This window comes from Tachypleus tridentatus, chromosome 5, assembly GCF_004210375.1.
Source record: "Tachypleus tridentatus isolate NWPU-2018 chromosome 5, ASM421037v1, whole genome shotgun sequence".
Taxonomy (NCBI): domain Eukaryota; kingdom Metazoa; phylum Arthropoda; class Merostomata; order Xiphosura; family Limulidae; genus Tachypleus; species Tachypleus tridentatus.
The window spans coordinates 44,083,774-44,109,475 of NC_134829.1; the positions used below are offsets into that span (position 1 = coordinate 44,083,774).

Consider the following 25,702-nt stretch of genomic DNA (forward strand, 5'->3'; position numbering starts at 1 on the left):
TCTAAACATGTTATTGCCATATGTTACAAAACATGATGTGTGTTTTTTTTAAAGCAACGATTTCAATTAACCTGAGGAACGTTTCCAGCTGTAACATAGTTATGAATGGATTTTCGGTAATCCAGAAATTGTGTTTTAGATATAATATAGTCAGAAACACGGTTTTATTTATAGTAATTTCAGAAATGCGGTTTTAGTTATCATTCATTCACAAAATGATGTCATCGTTTGTTACTTATTGTGTATCTAAAACTCAATATTATACACTAAAATCAACGTATTGTAGGTATTACAGCTTGAGAAATAAGCTGCTAGTTATCTCATCTAGAATGTATAGATTAGGGGCTTTTGTGTTCTAACTAAAAAAACAAGAAAATATTTTGCAGTTATTATACGCTCACCATCATCGAGGTAATTGATAATTGATAAAAAAAACCAAACATTTATAGCAATATTACGGTAATACCTACAGTGACGTAATGTGATCAAACCATTAGGCCTGGTAGGGAGTTCCTCAGTTCTCCACAACTCGGAGACCCACAGAACTGAGTGAGGAGATATCGTTGCTTCCACGAAAGATAAGTGATCAGAAGATAAACGCCCATACTTTAGGGTCTGTAGTGAACACCCTAATTGTCACAAAAAGTGTGTTGATATCAGAGGCCCATGAATTGCGTTTAAAGGATGTGTGGAAGCTGACAACTGTGTCAATGGCATAGACGTGAAAGTCAATGAGATTACCTTCATTAATCAAACAATTGTTTCACTGGAAGTAGCCCCATGGTAAATTTACATATTGACAATGCTAAGATCCGATATTCGACTCCCTGGAATGGCCAGAGCGCAGATAGCCCATTGTATAACTCTGTGCTAAAATACCCTCTTCCCACACCTCCAGTGGAAAAGCAGAATGTTTGCGAGCTTACAACACTAGAAAGATTTCTGCGGAACAGTACAGGGGTATATAGTTTGATACACTGAAATAAAATAATACTATATGTAATAATTACTGGTAAGTCACAGTAAAAAGAACAAACTATCAAAACGCTTAAAATTAGAATGAGTTTTTGTTACTGAGTAAAAGTTCAAATCTCAGTGTAACAAAGATTCGACTTTTCAGTCAAAAATAAAATTATTGCTTTAGCATATTTTGAATAAGGCAGTATTTCGTCAGTAGAAAGATATGACTGATGTTATTTTTTACCTGGTTCGAAAATTCATGGACAGTTCAATAGCTCTATGAAAATCAATGTGTATAAATACCCCGACTTAATTTTCGACTCCAGGAGGTTTTAATAAGTGAAAGTGTCCCTTTAGTACATTCTCTTTGTATCATTAAAGCAGCCGCGGGTTCGAATCCCCCACATGAAACATGCTCGCCCTTTCACCCGTAAGAGTGTTATAATTCTGCGGTTAATCCCACTATTCGTTGGTAAAAGAGTAGCCCAATAGTCGACGGTGGGTGGTGATAACTAGCTGCCTTTTCCCTGCTCTTTCACTTTTGAATAATGACGGCTAGCGCAGATAGCTCTTGTGTAAATTGCGTGAAATAAAAACAAACAAACACTGTAACAAACAATCATTAAACCAGTGTCGCCGCTGAGTAGTGAATTTTGTATACTATAAAGAGTCATTGCAATGTTAATATTTTGGATTTTTTATTGGGTGTTTTTCTATGGAATTAGTGCTAAGGTAATGATATGTATTTATATAAAAGTAAGTTCTAAAGTTGCGGTAAAGTGTGAATTCTTTGCCAATGAGAGTGCGTAATATATTAATCAACTGAATTGAGGAATTTACATAAGTGTACGTTTTATGTTCGCGTATTTCGCGTATTTATATGAAAGAATTAAACATCTAATTAAACTATAATAGGCCCGGCATGGCCAAGCGTGTTAAGGCGTGCGACTCGTAATCCAAGGGTCGCGGGTGTACATCCCCATCGCGCCAAACATGCTCGCCCTTTCAGCCGTGGGGGCGTTATAATGTGACGGTTAATCCCACTATTCGTTGGTAAAAGAATAGCCCAAAAGTTGGCGGTGGGTGGTGATGACTAGCTGCCTTCTTTCTTGTTTCACACTGCTAAAGTAGGGACGGCCAGCGCAGATAGCCTTCGAGTAGCTTTGCGCGAAATTCAAAACAAACCAAACCAATAGCAGTACAAGATAGTGAAATTGATTATCCTGGTGGAATTTAATTTTTTTGTATCATTTTAAATCACGTGTTAGGGTGGGGGAAGTGTATGTCACGTGACTCTTTTATTATATTTTAAAATAGGCATAAAGATAATTTCTTGTCACGTGACAAAGATGGACTACCCACAATCAGACCAACTATACACTTATAGAGACAAAGATGAGGTAGTGCATAACTAGATCGACTGTGTACTTGTAGATTAAATATGGATCATTCTACAATCGGACTTACTTTATACCTGTATATCAAAGATTAGTTACTGCACAACCAGACCTACTGTAAACCTGTAGATACGTGTACAGAATTCAGAACTCGATATATTTGTCTGACCTTAACTTTTCTGCTTGTTTACTGCTTAATATTTATGTCTTTTTTGAATAATAATATTTTATATTTGAAATGATTCGCGTCTGTATAAAGGTGTACCTGAACTACCTTGAGCAAACAATCGTTATTTGTGATTGGACAGTGAATCTCTAATGTTAATTCTAATATAATACATTTTCTAAGCTATTAGGGTAATAAAATACAAAACAATAGCTTTTATTTCTTCGTCCCTTTTAATAAAGGACGCTTGGCTGGAGATTAAACGTTGAAAAAATACACCTGAGACAGTTGGAGTTTTTTCTTATTAAGAAAATTAGCCCCCTTCAGTGGCTCAGCGGTATGCCTGCGGACCAACAACGCTAAAAACCGGGTTTTGATACCCGTTGTGAGCAGAGCACAGATAGCCCATTGTGTAGCTTTGTACTAAATTCAAAAAACAACAAACAAGACAGATTTGGGTTGTTTTGAATTTCGCACAAAGCTACTCGTGGCTATCTGCGCTAGACGTCACTAATTTAGCAGTATAAGACCAGAGGGAAGGTAACTACCACTCGTCACCACCCACCATCAACTCTTGGGCTACTCTTTTACTAACGAACAGTGGGATTGATCGTGACCTTATAATGCCCCTACAGGTAAAAGGACGAGAATGTTTGGTGTGACGCCGATTCGAATCCTCGAACCTCAGATTACGAGTCGAGTGCCCTAACCACCTGACCATGCCAGACCCCGTAGTTTGAGATGACGTATTATTTAAGTAACACGTTATTGTAATTGTTTGTTTTTTTATTGAATGTAACGTAAATATATTCGAGGGCTAATTAATTGATTGACTGTTTTGGAATTGAACACAAAGAACTCAAGGGTTACTAATAAAGATGAAGACGATTGACAAAACCAGATATTTTTACTTACAGAAGGTTCGAACATTTCGGAAAACATTTATTCCACCTTCAGTGAAATCTTTAGGCCTAAAATTACTTTAAAGTTCCACACTTAAATCTCAGCTTTTTCTTAAGCATAGTTATAATTGTCTTATTTAACGTGTGATTAATTTTACAGTCGTAACGTATTCTACAGCCTGTTTTTTCTTACGTTTACCACTTAACGTGATTTATGATACTACAGCATTAGTTAATAAGTATTATTATAATATATATTCAGATTTTGCTGGAGATTGAATATCCGAAACGTCTGAACCTACTGTGGACAAGAATGTTTTGTGTTTTGCCAACCGCCTTTACCACTATTATTACTTTGTTTTCTCCATTATGAATCCATTACTTTAAGACTAACTACGTCAGCCATCCTTAGATTATAAATGATAGACTAGAGGAAAAGCAGCTAGTCAGCACTAGCCACCTCCAACTCTTGCACTACTGTAATAGATTAGTGGGATTGAACTATACATTATAATGTCCCTATGGCTGAAAGCGAGAGAATGTTCGTTTGTTGGATTTATTTTGTAAACCACTGGTTGCGAGTTAAGCCTTGTTACTATAACAGTATTATTTTTTTAATATAACATGTCAAGAATAATATTATGGGGATAGTTTTATGACGTAATAAGTATACTGTTTGTTTGTAGTTAAGCACAAAGCTACACAATGAGCTCTCCGTCCTCTTCCCACCTATAAAAATATTATATTATATATTTTTCCGAAAAAGAAATCAACAAATAAACGAGTAACAAGTAATGAATTACGTTTTTCAATAATGTGCTAAAAATCTCTAAACAGACCAGAACAAGGCTTACGGCTATTGTTTTTGGGAGTGTTGTTTATATTTGTAACAAAACTGCGGCCATTACAGTAGTAGGAAATTCAGATGGAATATTGAAAATATTCTTCCTGGAGAAATTAATGCAAATTATTTCTCATTTAAGTCAATAATTACGAATGTATATGTTCACAGAAATTATAATATTTCAATTATGAAAAGTATCGATTTATCACTCTACATTGTTATCACGCTACATTGTCACTTTAAAGGTGGCGGTCTAAGGTGCATTTTTTTTTCCAATTCATGTTGTTGAACTTGCTGTTCTGTATGATTTATAGATATACGAGGGCTGTTCAAAAAATACGCGTCTGAAACCCCTTCAAAGTACTCTCCTCCCCAACGCACACACTTATCCCAACGGTGTTTCCACTTGTTGAAACAGTCCTGGTACGCTCTTTTGTAATGTCCTCCAGCTCCTTCGTCGCATTTGCCTTAATCTCGGGAATCGTCTCAAATCTTCTTCCTTTCAAGTGTCTTTTGAGTTTGGGGAACAAGAAAAAATTGCAAGGAGCAAGGTCAGGTGAGTAGAGGGGGTGGGGAAGAACAGTGATCGAGTGTTTGGCCAAAAACTCACGAGTTCTGAGGCACACATTTCGCAGCAACGCGGTGCATCTTCAAATTTTCGGTCAAAATCTCGTAACAAGATCCAACTGATATCCCACACTCTTCAGCAATCTCCCTGACAGTCAGACGTCAATTAGCCCGCACCAGGGTGTTGATTTTGTCGACGTGTGGGTCGTCAGTTAACGTGGAAGTACGTCCAGGACGCTCATCACCTTCAATGGACTGTCGACCATCCTTAAAACGTTCATGCCACTTGAAACATGCCGTACGCTTCATAGCAACATCACCGTAAGCCGTGTTAAGCATAGCAAAAGTTTCAGTCGCAGATTTTCCAAGTTTAATACAAAATTTCACAGCAAGTCGTTGCTCCTTCAGGTCATTCATTCTGAAATCCGCCAAACGAAAAAATCGCACTTCACTTAAAACCGCGTAGCTAATACACAAATGAAGATATCTGCAATCGAGAAACGGCGTCGTAATCAGCTGATCTGTGCAAACCTAGCGACACCAAGCGGATTCCCCTGGAACCAACTGGAGCCGCGCAATTCAAACAGTCCGCGTATTTTTGGAACAAACCTCGTACATGTTAAATACCATGCAAAACTATTGTAATGTCCTTCAAAATGGGAATAAGTAGGTTGTAATGCCCATAGAAACACCTTGTGGTTCGTTGCTGTACTTTTCTTATGACAGTTTCCATTATTTAACAGCTTCTTTTGGAAAGCCCAGCCAATTTAGCGATAACAAAAGCATTTTATTTTTTTCACCACGAAGCTACACATCTAAAAGGACTAAAGTTAGGCCTAGTTTCAGGAATTATACTAAATGTTCATTGCCTCACTTTGGGGTTGATGTACTTGTCGTCAAAACAGAAATCGAAAATTTACAAAAGAAAAGTAATTTTTTTAGAAGCAGACAAACTGGCTAACATATTTGTTTGTTCAATAACCGGTCGCCATTTTACTACACTCTAATCTAAATGGCATTTTATATCTTCCAGATCTTTTCCTAAACTCTTAATAAAGTACAAACACAACACAATACAAACTCTAGATTAAAAAGAAAAACAGCCTATAACACAATTTTCAAAGCCCTTGTTTGTAATGGACAGTTTCAAATGGATCGCATCTGCCTTCTCTCTCGTTCGGTCCGGCATGTCCAGATAGTTAAGGCACTCGACTCCTAATCCGAGGATCGGAAGTTCGAATCCCTCTCACGCCAAATAAGCTTGCCCTTTTAGCCGTGGGGTGTTGTAAAGTATCAGTCAATCCCCAGTTCCTTTTGTAATCGTGGGATGGTGCAATTTTTAAAACGGTGTTCGTACCACCGCTGGCATATTAGTAGAATGAAGAAGTCGAAAAACACATGAGCTATCCAGGTCCAACAATGTTGGACGTATAATACTATCCAGATCGACCAGACACACATGCTAGCGGAACCAAAGTTGGAACAAGTGGTTATATACCTTTAGCGGGGTGTGGTCCGACATGGCCAGGTTGTTAGGGCTCTCAACTCGCAATCTGAGGGTCGCGATTACAATCCCCGTCACACCAAACATGTTCGCCCTTTCAGCAATGGGGATGTTTTAAATGTTACGATGAATCCCACTATTCGTTAATAAAAAGAGTAGCCAAAGAGTTGGCGGTGGGTGGTGATGACTCGCTGCCTTTCCTCTGGTCTTACACAGGATTCAGACCTTCTATTTCTATAATCTGTAGGGGTAAATGAAGAATATGAAAGAGCTTGATCAATATATTAGGACCTCTTTGAATCCAATTAGGTTAAGGTATTCCACTCGCAATCTGAGGATCGCGGTTTCGAACCCCCCTCGCACCAAACATGCTCGTCCTTTCAACCGTGGGGGCATTATACAGTGACGGTTAATCCTACTATTCGTTGGTAAAAAAAGTAGCTCAAGAGTAGGCGGTGAGTAATGATGATTAGCTGCCTTTCCTCTAGGCTTACACTACTAAATTAGATACGACTAGCGCAGATAGCTCTCGTGTGACTTTGCGCGAAATTCAAAATAAACAAATAAACCTCTTTGAACCTCTTAGAGAAGCAAAGTTATTTTATGCACGTTATTCTAAACGTTCAAAATGTTACCCAGTTTTAAATTATAAAATTAAACAATAATAAAGAAGAACGTAAAACATTTAAATTAATTTCTTTTTGACCTTTCATCTTAACGTATTAATTTTATTCTCGCATAAGTTTTTTATTTATTTTTAATTAATCAAGGGTTGAAAAACAAAAATTCAGTACATTTTTATAACTAGTGCTGCCATCTATCATACCTTTCAATTAAATTATTGTGGAAAATTCCTATAAAATATTTTACACAAATCAAGTAGTTAGTTAACAAATTATTTTCAGAAACACTGCCTCACTGTATTTAAAGATAAAAAACAAAAAGCCGATGGTTTTCTCAGAAAATGAGAGGTGAAATCTTTACCATTCGTTACAGCCGATTAATTTTGGTAATAGTTACCATAATCCGGACTAATGTATATTGTGTTGGCAAACATTCAGTTGGGTTGAAGCGTAATATAGTTGGTTGATACTGGTAAGTTTGAAGAGCAAAACCACACAATTTGTTATCGGTGTTTTGCCTACCACGGGTATCGAAACCCGATTTTTAGCATAATAAGGATGTAGACTTACCAATAAGCTACTTAGGGCTATTTTGAGGAATTATCTCGGGCCAAATACATCTTTCTTTTGAGATACTACTGCTATTCACCAGATAAATTAATACAATTAGTTTTCATCATTACATGATAAACAATAATTAGTTCTAGTTTCAAAATTATGTTTAGACTTCTAAATTTTTTATATTAGCTGTGACTCTGAAAAAATCAATAACATCAATTGTCCACCAGGATCATTAAATAAACACAGACGCATATTTTTTCCACCCTCCTCTCCTTTAGACCTGATCTTCCCCGATCACAGTGGCACCAGTTGTTTATTCTATATGAGAAAATCAGAGATTTGGTGGTCATGAATTATTTCAGTGGTTATTGCATATCACTTGTTCACCCATGACTCTCTTCTGGGGCACAGAGTAATCTCCTGCTTTGCCAGTGTCTTCAGTGTCGGTGTGGGACAAAAATGTTCAAATTAAGAAATGCAGTGGAACACATGACCTTAACACTGCAACACCCTTCAGAAGAGTTTTGTTTGGAAGCAACGTTATGATGCTGATGATGATATAATGTATAATGAAACTTTCATATGGGAAGCTGTAGTGCATCCCAAGACTAGTTTTTTTAAAAAAAAGTATTATGTATTTTTTCAGTCATATCTTACCGTGTAGTTTTAATATTAATCATTTTACATGCATGATCATGGCATAGAGTGTATAAGACTTTGGTAAACAAGTAACATTCTATAACTCCAGTTCATGCTGGAACTACTTAACATGGTGTTAAAATGGCTGATGAAGTTAAGTTATCTGTTACATTTTACCCCCATATGCTTGAGGATTGCTTCTAGGGAAGACAGTAATGGCCACGTAGGAGAAGGACATATTATTCTTGTCAGTATGGCTTCTTTGAATATTCAGAAGGTGGTCATGGATTGGACGGGACTGATAATCATCCCTGGCCATTGCATCATTTGATCACCCTGCTAATGGATGGTTTGCTAAAGTTCTCTTGTACAACAGAATGCGTTCAGTAAAGATTAATAGATGGCATCTGATTGGCTGTGGAGATGAGCTCTGTTTATATAGTAGATATTGGAGAAAATTAGCGAGAGTGGTTTGCTTGATGATGATGATGATCCAATCTGACTTCCAGCTACCATACTTCATGACCAATCTGACTTCCAGCTTCCATACTTTATGACCAATCTGACTTCCAGCTTCCATACTTTATGACCAATCTGACTTCCAGCTTCCATACTTCATGACCAATCTGACTTCCAGCTTCCATACTTCATGACCAATCTGACTTCCAGCTCATATACTTCATGACCAATCTGACTTCCAGCTTCCATACTTCATGACCAATCTGACTTTCAGCTTCATACTTCATGACCAATCTGACTTCCAGCTTCCATACTTCATGACCAATCTGACTTCCAGCTTCCATACTTCATGACCAATCTGACTTCCAGCTCCATACTTCATGACCAATCTGATTTCCAGCTTCCATACTTCATGACCAATCTGACTTCCAGCTTCCGTACTTCATGACCAACATAACTTCTAGATTCCGTGCTTTATGACCAATCTGACTTCCAGCTTCCGTACTTCATGATACATATTTTGATCATTAGTGTAGCTACAATACATGTTACATATGTCACGCTGATGCAAAGAAGGTCAAATGACTTCGTTAATGTAGGACTTGTAAAAATACGATCCAAATAGAGCTTATAATTTTGTCCGAACAATGGTTCCATCAATGTGCGTGCAACACGTTCGCCCTGTCCGACATCTTTATTGCTGTACTGTGTAGTAGCACCAGTGTAAATGAAAAAGTTCCAAACATAGCCTGTTACACTTTCACATAGCTCATAACTTTTGACTCCAAACCTGGCCCCTTTAGATGGAATGTACTGTCGAAATCCCAGTCAACCCTTCCATAGTATCAAAGATTCGTCAATACAAACATGTTCGTTTGGTACATATGAGGTTCTAAATTTTTCCCGTGAATGGTCAATAATGGGCTGTATCTTGTGCTGTCGTTGGTCAACAATATTTTCCTGGGTATTGTCAGCAAAGTGTAGCATCGATAGAAGCAAAAGAAACCGGTTTCTTGATATGCACTGACCAAAAATGAGTGTGTCGACCAAAGGGTCAGTACTGAAGTACATGGAAATAGTTGGTTTTCTTTCTATGCCCATAAGCATTATCAGACCCATAAGTTTTTACATTTCTTTCTCATTAGTTGGCTTCCATGATTTTACTCCAGAATATTCCTTCAAATCAGCGCGGGCCATCATAGTTTCTGCATATTTATTGGTCTCTGTTACAATATGGTTGACAATTGTGGGAGGAGAGAACTTTTGAAAACAATGAAAGTGCTTTGAGCTCAAATCGTCGTACTGGACAACATGATTTCTTGAGAAGGGATTTAGAACTGGAGCAGCATAGGATTTAGCATTACAATCATTGTCATTAGGGCACTTTTTCTTGGAACTGTTCTTACCACGACTTCCAATCGTATGTTTACTCCCTGGTTTTATCGCCCGTTTACCAATGCCGGTTGATGGCCAGTCATTATCATCTTCACCAACATCTGAGCCTTGTATTTCCGTATTTCTCAAAGAATCTTCAAAATCCGAATCTTCTGAATCGCCACTGCTATCTTCAAACTCCGAACCAAGTTCAAAATACAACTCTAATGCTTCATCATTTTGTAACTTTTTGATGACGCCATTTTGGATCGAGAGTGAAACAATTTGTAAGTAGGTCAAATGAATGTATGGTGCTGACATCTAGCATTGAAGTTAGGTATTATTGAGAAAAAATTAACTGGTCTGTGGCACTGTGTTACCGATCGGCTTGGACAAGTTATCTCGTCTACGGCACAGAACAAGTTAAAACAGCAGTACTCCTTCTTGTGTTTGTCATTCCAGGTTTCAATTCGTTTAATGTTGTTTCAAAATGAAAGGTTCCTCGTTAAGACAGTAATCGCTAAGATATAAAATTAAGTCAACTGACTTAAATATTGGAGCCGTTTTTATCCACATCAAGGTCCATGGGCTTAATGTAGAGCCTTAACGAAGAGCCTTTTCTCAACATATATCTACAATATATAATTTTCCTCTAATTTCTGTTTTAATGTTGTTGTTGTTTTTATTTTTAAGGTAACGTACCTCTTGTTCTTCTGTGGCATGTGGTATTGTCAACTTGAACTGTACTATAAAAATACTTGGATTAAACGACCAGTCAAGATACACCAAGATTTACACGTGATCATCCTTTGTTTAGAATTAATACTCAGCAGAAAGGAAGCTAATTAGCAGCACCCACCACCTACAACTATTCTCAGTCCAGTTTTTATATTGACTTTCACAGCTGAAATGTTGTGCGTATATGGGGTATTGCAGCTCGAACCTTAGACCTTCCATCCAACAGCTGATATGCTAACCACTAGACCATGCTTAGCCTTCGTTTTTATGGGTAACTGATAATCTATTTATACATATATATACATATATATTTGTGTATGCGGTTGCGTGATGTGAACGACATGCTATCCATTGGACCATGTTAGACTTTTACTTACAGAAGTGAAGAGTTATTATTCCAAGAGACGGAACGATTTTATATCCGACTTTGATGTAAAATAGCGTAGCATTATTTAAACGTCTGATACGATTGTAATTTACCACACACTTTGTTTTATTTGGATATTTCAACGGTGTATTCTTACCACATTATACCGTACATTACGGACTTCGTCGTATGAAAGAGAGTCTTAGATTAAAAAGGTAATTTGATGTCTGGATTTGATTAAGGGGATTTCAGTTTTTAATTTAAATATCCAATAAAATAATTAATTGTATATATATATATACACACACACTGCTGGCCAAAATCTTAAGGCCAATAAACATAAATAAAAAATATGCATTTTGCGTTGTTAAACTGAACCACTTATTTAAGTAGAGCTTCGAAAAATGAAAATAAGAAAAAAAAACTGTTTCAGCATTTAACAGGGAAAATTTGAACATTATGAAATAAGCCTAAATACATTGAATCTGATTTTAGCAAGACACGTTCTTTGGCATACATAGTTGTTTTATAATATTTATTTTCATACATTACAACTTTCCACTTACAGTTTCCTCACCACGAGGGCCGCTGATGTAATTAATATTGAGAAGAACCCTAAACCAATTGTCAGTTTCTACACTCTGTTATTCCATCATTTGTATCACTGATGTTCCTAATAACAAAACGTTATAAGTAAACTGATACGTAGGAAATAATGTATGATTATTAGAAATGTGTTTTTCGCTTTACTGTTTTCTTCTTTACACAACCTGCTGCGATTGTTGTCACAGTTAGTGTATAGTTTGTTTGTTTTGAATTTCACTTAGAGATACAAGAGATCTGTCTGTGCTAGCCGTGAAAGACTAAAGGGAAGGCAGATAGTCATCCATACCCACCGTCAACTCTTGGGCTACCCTTTTACTAACGAATAGTAAGATTACTGAAGGAGCGAACATGCTTGGTGTGACGCGGATTCGACTGTTCCTTGTATCAGCTAGAAGATAAATTTGAAATTCCCATTTCTATACGCCCCTGAATTTGAATCCGAAATAAACGAATTAACAGGAGAAAAAAAGGGTCCGTGAATTACGGGATTTTTTACAATAAATATTTGATATCCAATTATTAGCTAACCTTCAACTTTTAAACCACAAACTTTAAAGTGATAAACTGAATATTTAAATCTCATTTCAGAACATATTTACTTCTCATCGTCAAGTCCAATTGGTGAGTTTCAGTGTTGACGAAAGACCTATTAAGCGTTGACTTGTGGGAGACACAGGATAAATCTGTAAGGAATTTTTATATACCTTTGATCTTTAATCTAAAATAGATAAATCAAGAATAATGAGTTGCATATACAGTTAACATGATTTTATCAAACATTTTAAGGCTGATATTGTTGTTTTTTTCTTGCTTCTATTTTAATACGTCCAACGCTGGTACAGAGGTAACTCTACGGATTTGCAACGTTAAAAGCAGGCGTTCGATTCTCCTCGTTACACTTAACAGATAACCCACACACTTTTAATAACGACATGTGTTCTTTAATAAAACTTTTTGTTCAACACAAAGTCGGTAGTTACAAATAAAAAGCTTAACCCTAACGTAATTATATTAATTTGTGCTGAATCCTCATGGCATACTTCCATCACGCACGTGACAAACTCGTGAAAATTAGTACGAAATTAGCAGTTCTTCATACTGGAGACAGCACCAGAGAAAAGTATTCTCTCTGTGTGTTTGAATACTCACTGCCAAAATTACGCAAACTTGTTTTCAAGTAATAAAACAAAACATAACTGGCCAGAATTAATATAATAAGGTAATTATTGTGGGTAGCGCAGTTGTAGGAAGTCCTGTGGTTACTGAGACACAGAAGTAATTTACCCTAATTATTAAACGACTTTGAAATTGTTGATGAAAGACTTTCTTATATTTGTTTTAACAATAGGAAGACTAGTCCAAAGATTGGTGAAATCGAATATTTCTATTATTAAAGCTTTTAATTTTTTATTTACATTCAACAGAATTACCCGTGATTACACACTTATTAATAGCTTTTCTTTCTGTTACCTATCATGTTCAGCGGTGCCAATAAAACTGCATTTGTACGTTTTTTATGTTACCTTGGAATCAACAAGAGGAAATCCTCAGTGGCCGCAACATTTTAGATTCTTTTTAAACAGGATTAAAACAAATTAAATCTATGAGACGTTCCCCCACCCTCTTTTAATTAACTATATTTTTGTGTTCAAGTAATAACAAGTGTGGAGCGAGCCTCTACCCAATTCTGTTTTATTATCCATCAGCATCTTTACCAGCCTACCCTTAAGGCAGAATCATAGTAAATCACTCCATAAGAACTTGGGCGTGGTCAAATGCACCATTCTAAAAGGTTTGATCTCATGAGTTAAAACTGTTATTGGATCTGAAATCGGTCAGGAGATTGTTGACGGAGCTATGAGCTACAAGTTTGTTCCTGAATAACTCAAGAGATATTCTGTGATATAATATCGTTTGATTTATCCAAAGTCCGATAGAAATGAAATTTTCTCCCATAATACTTTGTAACCTTAAGATATTAATATATTCAAGTTAAACATCAGTTACCTGAATAAAGTTTACATATATATTTTTTTTTTTTTACAAATGAAAACGACTGTTTTATATTCGGTACCGATGACACGTCTACCGTGTTAATAACATGAATGTTCAGGAATTATTTTGTCTCCGTTGTTGTTAAAAGTGACTTTTTAAGTAAGCTATGCGTTTATTATTCATGTTTTTAACTTTATTTGACCAGTGTCTGAATGAGATTGCCTTCAAGTGCTTCTTACTTCATGTATGCTGGGCCAGATTAAGGGCAACTGATGCCTTAAGCACAGTCCAACAATGGTGCCCCCCTCGGCCTCTCCACTGCTTAACTGACAAGATATTAACACTCAATAAGAGCTGAAAGTAAAATAAAAGTTTGAAAATTTATAATCCTTCTTCAGTTTTCTTCCGGGTCTGACCCCATAACTATATTAAATATAAACTTTTTTTTCTGTTATTTAACAGATTGGGCAGGCATCAAAATCAAACAATGACTCAGGCCTTTTATTTAGAAGTGAGGGAAATCACTTCTTTGGCTGACGATAATTAGAAAGCTTTATTTTACTGCATATTTGTTTTCATTCTGAGTTAACAATTCTCACTTTCATGTTAACAAATTCACCCTTTGATGTTAACAAAAATGAAAAATTTACTCATAACCCTTCTATTAAAAAACAGTCTCACTTTGATGTTAACAATTTCTCACTTTGAACTTAAAACCCCGTAAGCAAATTATTTACTTATACCTTAATATTTATTTAAACTTTAAAAAGTTTTCTTTTTGAATTTTTAATTCCAAAGCCTTGGATTAAGTCTTCAAAACTAGTTTGGCGTAACAAATCTGCTTCTATAATTAGCAGAGACAAGGCATCCGGCCTGTCTTGTCACATAGTTATTCTGTTGGGATTTTTAATATAATTGAGTTGAGAAAATGAACGCTCAGTTGTGCAATTTGTAACCATTAATGTTAAAAATATACGCAATGCAATGTCTAAGTTTGGAAACACACACTCAGTTTTACCTTCTGAAATTATTTTATAAAGTTCAACATGACCGAATCTGCTGTTTACAATTTTTATTGCACAAGAACTTATGGCGCACGTATGAGTAAAACTGCTGAAGCTCGGAAGAGAGATTAGTGTCCAAGTCCTCTGGGTAAGCATCAATTAGCTTTTGGGAACACTGAGAGTATCCTTCAGTTTCAGCAGATGAAGTAACACCATTTGGCACATCACTTAGGAATAAAATCTTTGTTATGTCTTTGTACACTTCTCCCCTTCTTCTCATCTTGTTTTCTAGTTTGTCAACAATTGTGTAGGAGGTGGTGATACATAATTTATCTCTGGCATTCAGACTTGTGCATCTCCGTCATCAAGTAACTTCTTTCTGACAAGTTTGCGAGTTTGAGCTGCATTGTAATCAACATTTGGTAGTATTTATTTCACAACTGCTTCAAATCTTTTAATGTCATCCCTTAAAGTTGGTCAGCTAATAACCCATACAGATCTGCATCTTTTGCTACTGCTTCAAATCTTTTAATGTCATCCCTTAAAGTTGGTCAGCTAATAACCCATACAGATCTGCAGGTGTTTTTAAGTTCATATCCTCATTTTGCAGAACTTGACTTGACGAAACTTTTGAAAAATCTCATCCCACATGATCAACATAAAAACAAATTTTATCTCTTGCATCGTATTTGTAACATTGTCTGCTTCTCTTCTAATGTATCCCTTCTATGACTGGTCTTCAACTAGACATTCTAAAGCTTTCAAGATCTTAAAGAAAGACTTCAAAATTGCTGTTTTTGCCATAACGTGTGCCTCCCATCTGGTATCAGATAGATTTTAACACACTTTCATTTCTAAGACAAGCTTTAAGAAATTTCCACCGGCTGGTTGAGGCTGAAAAAATGTATAGAGCAAATACATTGTAGAGAAACATTAACTGCTACTTGAGAACAGCCAACAGCACTTCGGCCTACCATATTTAGTGAATGGGCTGCATATTACACACACAATTGTGAGAAACTTATTTTCGTCTAAAATCTCTTGCTGCATTCTCTTATAACACACAAACATGTTAGCAGCATTGTCGTAAGACTGACCTCTATATTTTGAAAAATTAAGTTTGCAAACATCACGTAGGTACTGCAATACCTGGTTTGCCATTTCCTCACCGTTATGGCTTTTCAGTTCCAGAAAGGTTAGAAAGCGTTCAATACGCTGCCCATCTTTTACGTATCGAAGTACAATACTTAACTGATCTATATGTTATAGGTCTGGCGTCAAGTCAACTGACAAGCGAAAATAAGCAGAAAAAATTACTTCAGTAATGTCGAGAAAACCCACTTGTAGAGAATACTATATATGTAAAAATGGCTCGTTTGGGTTGAGAAAATATTTTACGTAGAGGAGCGAACAACGTTTCGACCTTACTTCATCAACAATAAACGCGTCGGGCTTCTGAGCTGTTGGTTCAATGAGTTCTTCACAGGTGGTTTTGGATAGGTAAGAAATATTTTCTTTTCCAGAATTTTCATATTTCGAAATGTGCCCTGCTAAAAACGGACCAAACTGACTCATGAGCTCAAACAGCATTAAACAATTCCTATTCTGCAGTAGGCCAAATTTTTTATCTGTTCCACAAAAAGCCAGGCCACGTTCAGCTAACGTGCGAATAACAGCTATTACACACTTTAAGATATATTCCTAGTAATTACACTTTTCTTTAATTTGTTTTTCCAACTCTCTTCGCAAGTCTAAACCTTGTCTGCGAGTTAAGTATGTTAACATAGAGTCTCAGTGAGTAGCGCTTCTTTCATAATGATCAACTACAATAGTATTTCAGTCACTGAACTCTTCTCTTTCAACAAACGCGAGGTAAATTTAGTGGCAAAATGTTTACAAACGAAGCAGTAAACTGACCCTGTTGATGGTGACTACAATAACCACTCTCTCTTGTATTGGCCACCTTTGGCTTTTACCCCAAAGAAAAGTTTTTGAACAGTATTTTGTTGGTTTGCCACTGCTAAAAGTCTGGCTCGATTTATCTGCTGACAATGTGTCTTATTGGAATCTTTGTGGACCCACAGACTGTCAGTACCACAATGGGCCATTTGGCAAATCTTTTGCTTTAGTTTCTTAATCTTTTGTAGACTGAAGCATTTTACCATAGTCCAGTAGATTTTCATTTTCAGCAATTATTTCAATTTCAGACTGTCTTGTGGAGCAACTTGCATTAACATTAACACTAGAGATATTAGAAGAATTTACAGCCAAAGTAAGATCAGTTGTGGAACTTATGCCAGTTGAACAAGCCTGTGACACCTCAACGTTATCATGATGTTCTGAACTTGAAGTGGACAAAGTGGTACTTGTAGGGGTGGAGCTTGGTTCAATTTTAATATTGTCAGAGTCAGATGCAGTACAAGTGACTTCTGATAGCGGAGATGGGTTTTGATTTGGAAGATCTTGTTGTGTAAGTTGAGTGAAAAATTAGTCAGCTTTCCAGTCTTGGCCACTAAATCCAAAGTCTTTTGTTGGTTCTTTTTTGCCAGTTTTCTCTTTTGTGCACCACTTAATTGAACACGTTTCATTTTATCAGTCTGAAAATACAGAAACAAAAAAAAAAACACACAAAATGAAATGGATCATATGTAGTTATAACGATTAGAAAATACAGTGGTACCTCGGTTTTCGAATTTAACCCGTTCCAGAAGGCTGTTCGAAAACCGAATCAATTTTTCCCACAAAAAATACTGTAAATTAAATTAATCCGTCACACACCTCCAAAAATTACGCATTATGAAGCATTTTAAGTAAAAATATTGATTATTTATATCTGTATAATAATACTTATATGCATAAAGTCAACCACAAAAACTATAAACACAATAAAAAACAATAAATGAAAATTTAACTGTACTTTACCTTGCTGAGGAGAGCTGATGGTGTAAGTGAAAGGTGGTGAGGGACGTGGAGAGTAGGAGGGTTATTATTGTTCGGAAGGGGAGTCACCTTCCATAAAAACATCAAGTAACTCTCCTTCTGGGGTTCTTTCTATTTGCACCGCTACAACCTGCTTGAGACTAACTAAAACTATTTCTCACAAAAAACTTGTCTAATGAGGTTGTTTCTTCCTGCATTTTAAAATGTTTCTCAAGTAAGACATAGCATTGTCATTGAAAAGGTTTATGCTGCGGTTTGCTACAGCTTTGTTAGGGTGAAACTTTCCCCATTTTCCACACATTTCTTTGATTAATCAACTAGAAACATCCTCCCTTCCCTCCTCCTCATCTGAAGACACTTCCTCAGTTGCCTCCTGTTGCTGCTCCTTCTGAAAGACTTGGTGTTATTCCGTGGTTAGCTCAGTGTTGTGGTCTTCCACCAACTCCTCCACATCATCACCACTCACATTGAAGCCCATACACTTGCTTAGTGAGACAATATCTTCGACAACAGGCTCAGCCTCAGAGCCTTCAAAGTCTCTATTTGCTACTGAGTCTGGCCACAATTTCTTCCAGGCTAAGTTCATGGTCCTCAGAGACACTTCCCTCCAGGCTTTGTCTGTGATCCTCAAGCAATGAAGGATATTAAAGTGATTTTTCCAGAACTCTCTGAGGGTTAACTCTGTGTCAGAGATCACTTCAAAGCACCTTTGAAACAGTGATAAAATTGTACTCTTCCACCAACCAGTTCTCCAAGTCTGGTGGGTGAGCAGGTGCATTGTTCATCACAAGAAGGGCCTCGAGTGGCAACTGTTTTTCTGTGAGGTAATTCTTTACACTTGGGGCAAACACTTCATGGACCCACTCCATAAAAAATTGCCTGGTTACCCATGCTTTTGGCATTTTCTTCCAAAAGAGGTCTGTCTCATCACAGTTGAACACTTGTTGGGGAATAAAACCCTCAGCTTCTACATAGTACTTAAATTCCCTTACAAATTTATCAGCAGCGTCATTGTTAGAACTGGCACCCTCCCCCATGTCTCACCACACAATGTATGCCACTTCTCTTCCTAAATTTTTCAAACCATCCCCTACTAGCCTTAAAGGCATCACTTGTATCAGTACTCGTTCCAGGGGTGTTTTTCAGGAGATCAGCATACAACTGCTTTGCTTTCTCACAAATAATGGTCTCAGAAATGCTATCACCAGCTAACTGTTTTTCGTTTACCCAAATTGTTTGTGATCTTTGTTTCGTAAGCATTGTCACTCCTTTTGCAACCTTACCTCATTTGATGACCTCTTTATTTTTCATTATGGTGCAGACTATAGACTTCGCCAAACCAAACTGTGTAGCAAGGTCGGACACGCGAACACCACTCTCGTATTTCGCTATGAGATCTTTTTTCACCTCTATTGTGGCTTTAACAACCATTTTATTTTTAGTTTGCTGCTTTCATTATCCTTCTTTGACCTCATTGTGGCTTATTTAATCAGAATATTTAGAAAAACAACAAAAAACAAAAAGAAAAACGAGAACGTTCACAGCAGATTTTAGCGGGGTGTGTGGACTGAGCGACAGGTGCGGGGAAATTGTTTTGGGCAAGCTTGGCGTGGGCCGAAAATGGTCGAAAAGTCGTTCGGGTTATTTCGGGGGTTCAGGCCACGACAGCTTGGTTCGGGAACCGAGTTTATGTTCGACAACCGAGACATTTTTTTTTCTCAAACAATATGTTCGAAAACCGAATTGTTCAAGAAGGGAGTCCTTCGAGAACCGAGGTACCACTGTAATGAAATTCATAAATAAAAACGTTAGTAAGACAGTCAAACATACTAAACTCTAGGTCAACATTTAGGCAAAGATTGTCAGAAAATTATCTCAGGACCTAGGTCCATCAGCACATAAACATAATACCTTTATTGATTTGCTACATTCTGATTGGTTGAAAACCATTCGAGACTAGTCTAAAATCGATTCGAGACTGGCTTCAATCCATTTTGGATTGCAAAATTTTCATTACTACTTTTGCTATGGTAACTGTATGCAAGAAGCAATGTCAATGGTAATATGCAAATCCATTGTGAGCCAAAAAGTATTCCAAAATAATTTGTGATCAACAACACATACTGTAGTAACATATATAGACAGTGATCATCCTGTACTGATACACATACATCATATATAATCAATTGCAAACTGTACTGCACATTGAACTAGTAAATACTGGATTAGGCCTAGGCCATATTACCTTACTCCTAATCACATATCTCAAGAATGAGTTGTAACCTAAACTAGGAGATCAATTCTGACCTGAGGACTTTAGACGAGCCAACAAACCATACATCAACAAAATAGTCATACGTCTGAAACTTTATCTGCATGCCTGGATGCGAAGGTAAATTCAAAACGACGACCTTAAATTGGGAATAGTCCACTTCATTATTCCAGGCTACATTTGCACTTCCAGTGTACTTACACCAAACTAGTTACAGTATTTAGGCCTAACGTTAGTGTTGTTATCTGAGAACTGAGTGACTATAACATTAGGCCTAATGCTAATACATTGCAACTAAGGTCACTAACGTTAAGCCTAATACTCGGTACTAACCTTGCTCACATAAACTAGTTCGATTCACGCACTTTTTCTATTCTAAATTGACTTTGTTTATTTGTCGGTTCTTTACAGTATCTTTGTATGATCACGGTGCCACAGTACTGTACTACTACTAGAGTATAATGTATAGTGTACACATAACAACATTTAGAATCATGTTGTCGTATAAGTCGAAGTCTTACGCAATTTACAATAAGTCAATTGTTTTCCCAGCTTTTCAGAAATGTAATAAACACATACTAATCCAAATTTATGGTCGCAAAATAGCTGAATTACACCTAAAAAGTTTGTACTCGTTGTCCTTGTGTTTCTGTCTCCGATTGTTCGTTCGTCTCGTAAAAAATATCACCAGAAGATCGGGCCGGGTTGGAGCATTATGACGTCAGGATAGAATAAAGGAAGAAGTAAAGAGAATATAATTGTGCTCTTTATTTTTGAGTCTAAAAAATGGAATATTTGACAAAATTTGATAAACTATTTATGAAAGGGGATAAAAACAAGTGTGCTCGGTCTCAAATGTGATTGAAGACCGGGCACCTTTGTATTTATCCCCTAAATAAATCTCAGCTTCAGATCTGTTTATATCATTACATAATCACAAGGGAATACACACATGCCCAAATACTCTTATTGGTAACATGTAATCTATGAACAGTGACATTGCTACAGTGGCATTCCTCTCAGATTTTTCCTTGGTATGATAAATTTCAAAACATGTATTCACACACAAAGGAGGTTTGTTCTTTTTTTACAGCAAGTTGTTTGAAACCAAAAAATTATGGCTCAAAAAAGCTTCAGTGAGAAACACACTTATAAAAATATTATAAAACACATATGAATAATGCAATACTAATGCAAATAAAACTAAAACAAAGGAGACAATAACCCAAATATAACGTGTGAAAACAGAAGCCGAAAAAAAAAAAAACCAGCCACGTCTCTGTACACAACTGTCACCACTTCGTTTGACTTATGTTTCTGTGGTATTATACTCTTATTTTTCTGTAGATGTGACTGAATGAAGCAGTAAAAGGTAAAACAAAACAGTTCCACTACTATAATTTCTTATACACAGCCACAACAGAAGAAATGATTGAAAAAATATTTCATCTTTGAGGTCAGACATTATAGCATACGATCGTCTCGTACCTGAAGTTTTATCAACATTTTGTACTGCTCTTTACAGTAATCTTTCGCAAATCAATGACTTCTTACTTCAGATACATAGTTCAGTAGTTTCTCGAAACTTTAGTCACTCACCGAGCCAAAGAAAACGTTTTTTTTTTTTTAACAATGCAGAGTAAAGTCTTACACGGCAGATGAGGACAATTACAAAAAAATCAACCAAAGTTGAGTGTGGCTGTGAAAGAGTTAAGGTCATGATAGCTAGGAGAAAAAAACTGTGTGGTGCCCCCTTCCCTTGGTGCCCTAAGCACGTGCTTATTTTGCTTAATGATTAATCTTGGGCTGCACAGGTTTACTTAATGGTGTGATAATCAGTTGTTTTGTTTCCAAGTTACCTTTGGACTTTCCCGGAACTTGGACTTGTTATCATTCCCACAGGCGTCGCTAAGTTTTCGAAAAATTTAAGTATCGGATTCATATATGTGGGAATACCTTCGTCATTATGATGTTAATCATGGTTTTCTGTTTTTATTTGCCAACATATTAACTGGAGATTCTGGTAGGCCTCGAAATTAAAAATTTTTTTAGTCTTATTTATTCTATATTTACGTCCATTACAACGTGGATAAAGCCAGCCGTAAATCTTGTATGTACTCGTATTTCTGTTGTTTACTTTTTTGTATTGGACTACAAAAAATGGTAGTTTGGGTTGGTCGTGACCTAATGGTAGACGTAACGAAATCATGAAATATTTTTCACCAACTGCATCTTGGCAACCGATTTGTTAATGACAGCAACTAAAGTTCCAGATATTTAATTATGTCGATGGTAGTAATTTAGTTGTTGTCAATATCAAATCACTTACTAACCTCCAGGAAAGTGAAAAATATTCCACAAACTTGGTACGTCCAATCCTAACTATAAAACAATTTCCATGAACTGTTATAGTGTGAATCAGATTAAGAAAGGGGATTATAACCATTAATAATTTTTATACGAGTCCTTTACAAACCGGATTTTACTGTAGAAATTAATAACATTATTTATTTCAATATTCATTTTAACACCGTCTATGTATGTATAATTGTCGTTGTCTAGTTTACGCAGTGAAACTAAGACTAATTTGGAATATTAAAGAAATTTTCTCTCATGATAAATGGAAATGGTTGTTTTCACAGAAACATTGATTTTTTTTGTTTACTGTTATTCTTCCTTTAATTATAGCGGGATTAACTTTAAAAAAAATTCGGTGGAGTTATAAACTGGTTCAATACATCCAGAAATATTTTTCTCAGTCGGTGTTCAAACAACCCGAAAATTTATATTTTGAGATCCTATACTACCATATTAAAAGCAATCGAAATGAAAATTGACACAAACATAAATTTTTATTTATTGACATAACGAAATTGGTTCTTTCTAGGGAGTTTAGAGCTCGCAAGAAAAGCAGAATTTTGAGTAAATTACTTTGTCTTGTATTAACCAATTTCCAAGGGACTTTGTTGAAATGTAATTTTCAATAGTTCCATACATATACATACAAACATTTGGAAAATCCATATTGTCATATTAAAACGGACAAAAGGTTAAATAAACACATAATTTTTGGGCTAATCACTTAGCCTTGTTTCGGTCAATTTACATGAAATTGGGTACAAAGGTACATTTACTGGCTCCAAACGGAGATATAAAGTTTTAGAACTTTTATCTTTTGATCAGTTTTCAGTGAAGAAAATACAACTTACATGAAATTTGGTACAAAGATACCTTTTGCAGGTCCCAAGTATTAATGTAAACAGCTTTCGAGTTGTTGTTTTTCTGCTTTTACGATTTTCTGGCGTAATAATTGTTCAACTGGGATTACGTGGCTATGTTGCATTCGCACATAAATATTAGCTTCTTTAATATTAATATCTACTTGTGCGTTGATGAGGAAATTCTTACTTTTTTTTAAAGAGAGGTACTTTATTTTTAAAAGGTGTTGTTCTAAAATACTTAGATATACTATTTCAATCATTCTCTTACTGTAGTTCAACGTACTAAAATACGTGAATAGTTTTAATGCATAGTACAAACTGCATAGTTTTGTTACTCTAGGAAAGATGTTCCAAATCAAGAGGATGCCAGCTTACCACGACGTTGATGGTTTTAGAATACCACAATCAATGTCACCCAATTGTTTAAGGGGAACCATACGATATGAACCGAAAGATGACGACATATTTATTGTTACTTTTCCGAAATGCGGAACAACTTGGACCCAACACATTGTTTATAACATACTGAACAAAGGAGAGGAAATAAAAAATTTCAAAGAATTCAATATTCGTTGCCCTTTTATGGAATTTTTAGGACCTCAGTCAGCGGAAGACATGCCACGTCCCGGAGCCATCAAAACACACCTGCCATTTCATTTAAACCCTTACTCTCCTAAAGCGAAATACATCTATGTAGCTAGGAACCCTAAAGATTGTTGTGTTTCCTTTTACCATCACACTAAGATGCTCACAGAATATCAGTTTACAGATGGAACATTCGAGGATTTCTTCGAAATCTTCCTAAATGGAAAACCGATTTTGGGATTACTTCGACACTCTTTTATCGTGGTACAAGCATCGAAATGACCCTAATGTTTTGTTTCTCACTTATGAAAACATGAAATCTGATACTCGTGGCACGGTTTTCAAAATTGCCGAATTTTTGGGTGCGGGGTACGCATCCATGCTAAACTCCGACGAAACATTAGTTAAAAAGATTCTTTATCAAACAAGCGCAGAGTATATGATGAAGAATGTAAATGAACAGATACAAGAATTTGTAAACAACGAACATGATGACCAAGAAGATGTTCCAGAAGGAATTAAATACTGTAACGAATACATTAAGAAAAATAATATAAAACCCATGGATGACATTCAATTTGTAAGAAAGGCAGTCGTTGGCGACTGGAAGAATCACTTCACGCCAGCCCAATCTAGAAGATTGATGGAAAAATTTAAAGAAAGGACAAGGGAAACCGACATTCCACTTCTGTGGCCTGGTTTGTTTTCTGATGTAGAAATACAATGATGAATTTATAATACTTTTTTAAAACAAAAAAAAAGTCTTAATGTATGATGACCACACTTCGATCATAGATGTCTCGAATAAAGGAGTAAAAATTAATGTAACAAAACAGTTTGATTTTTTTACTCCTACATTGGTAATATCATGGAACTAGAAAACTGTATATTGTGGGAATCAAAATTATTCAATTTAAAACTTTTAACATTATCACCCATAACAAATCGTTAATACTAAAATGATGTTAGTCCACTGTATCACGATGGACTTGTAGTTTGGTTTATTCTGAATTTCTAGCAAAGCCACACGAGGGCTATCTGCGCTAGCCGTCATTAATTTAAGAGTGTAAGAGAAGAGGTAAGGTAACTAGTCATCACCACCTGCTGCCACCTCTTGGGCTAGTTTTTTACCAAAGAATAGTTGGACTGATTGATACATTAAATCGTCCCCAAGGCTCAAAAGGGTTAGAATGTTTTCTGTTACAATAATGATAAGTATCAGAAATATAACCAATTATATAAATCTAACAACAAATCTTTCATTAGTGTTCGCTTTTACTGTGTGTGTAAGTTGGAAGGTTCAGAATTTTCAGCAAAAACCTATTCCCAATTTTTAAATAATAGACTAGAGTCCAGTTAGTCATTGGCAGATTTGAGCTTCCATCATGAAATTGAATAGTGGTATCTAATCATCACTATTAATGGACCCACAAAATCCCAAATGATAGGTGCACTTTTACAGTCTGGGCATCCTAACCATTAGGCCTTATCTGGTCATACCTTGTAACAAGAACCTGCTCAATGATCCAGATTGAGTTTGTTCAGGAAATGATCAAAACCACAAAATACAACTAATTTAATAATAATTATATTCCGTATGACAGGAAATCATAACTTTTTTTTACTGTGTCAAAATTTTTATTTTTTATATCAGTGTCATGTGTTTAGTGAAATGACAACATTTTTCTGTAGAATCACCATTGTTTATTATTTTTATAAGCATGTGCATGCATGGAAACTTTGGCACTTAAAAAAATACATTTTGATATACAACACAGGACTCAATTGAGATGTTTAAACTCTGCTTTTAGTAAGGTTTTAATGAAAACAAATACAATAAAAGTTCCATAAAAAGAAGGTTATTTACAAAATTATCAAAGGCTATTTTTATCTTTAAGTTGTTATAAAATGTTCTATGGCTATTTTTTTCCAATGATCAAAACTTACAGTTGAAAACAAAAATATGTCTGTTAACAAA

At 35.9% G+C, this 25,702-nt stretch overlaps 1 protein-coding gene and 1 pseudogene across 3 annotated transcripts in view; one reads left to right on the forward strand and one right to left on the reverse strand.

The window, feature by feature from the left end:
* Window positions 1–24,557, forward strand: part of LOC143251050 (sulfotransferase 1C2-like) — a 41,797-nt pseudogene extending 17,240 nt beyond the window's left edge. Inside the window, exon 2 of the transcript XR_013028468.1 lies at window positions 23,480–24,557. The product of XR_013028468.1 is annotated as a sulfotransferase 1C2-like (transcript). The remainder of the gene's footprint in view (window positions 1–23,479) is intronic.
* The window catches only part of LOC143251046 (potassium voltage-gated channel protein Shal-like), a 456,480-nt gene that overhangs the window by 335,654 nt on the left and 95,124 nt on the right, over window positions 1–25,702 (reverse strand). The gene's annotated exons all lie outside the window — the stretch shown is intronic.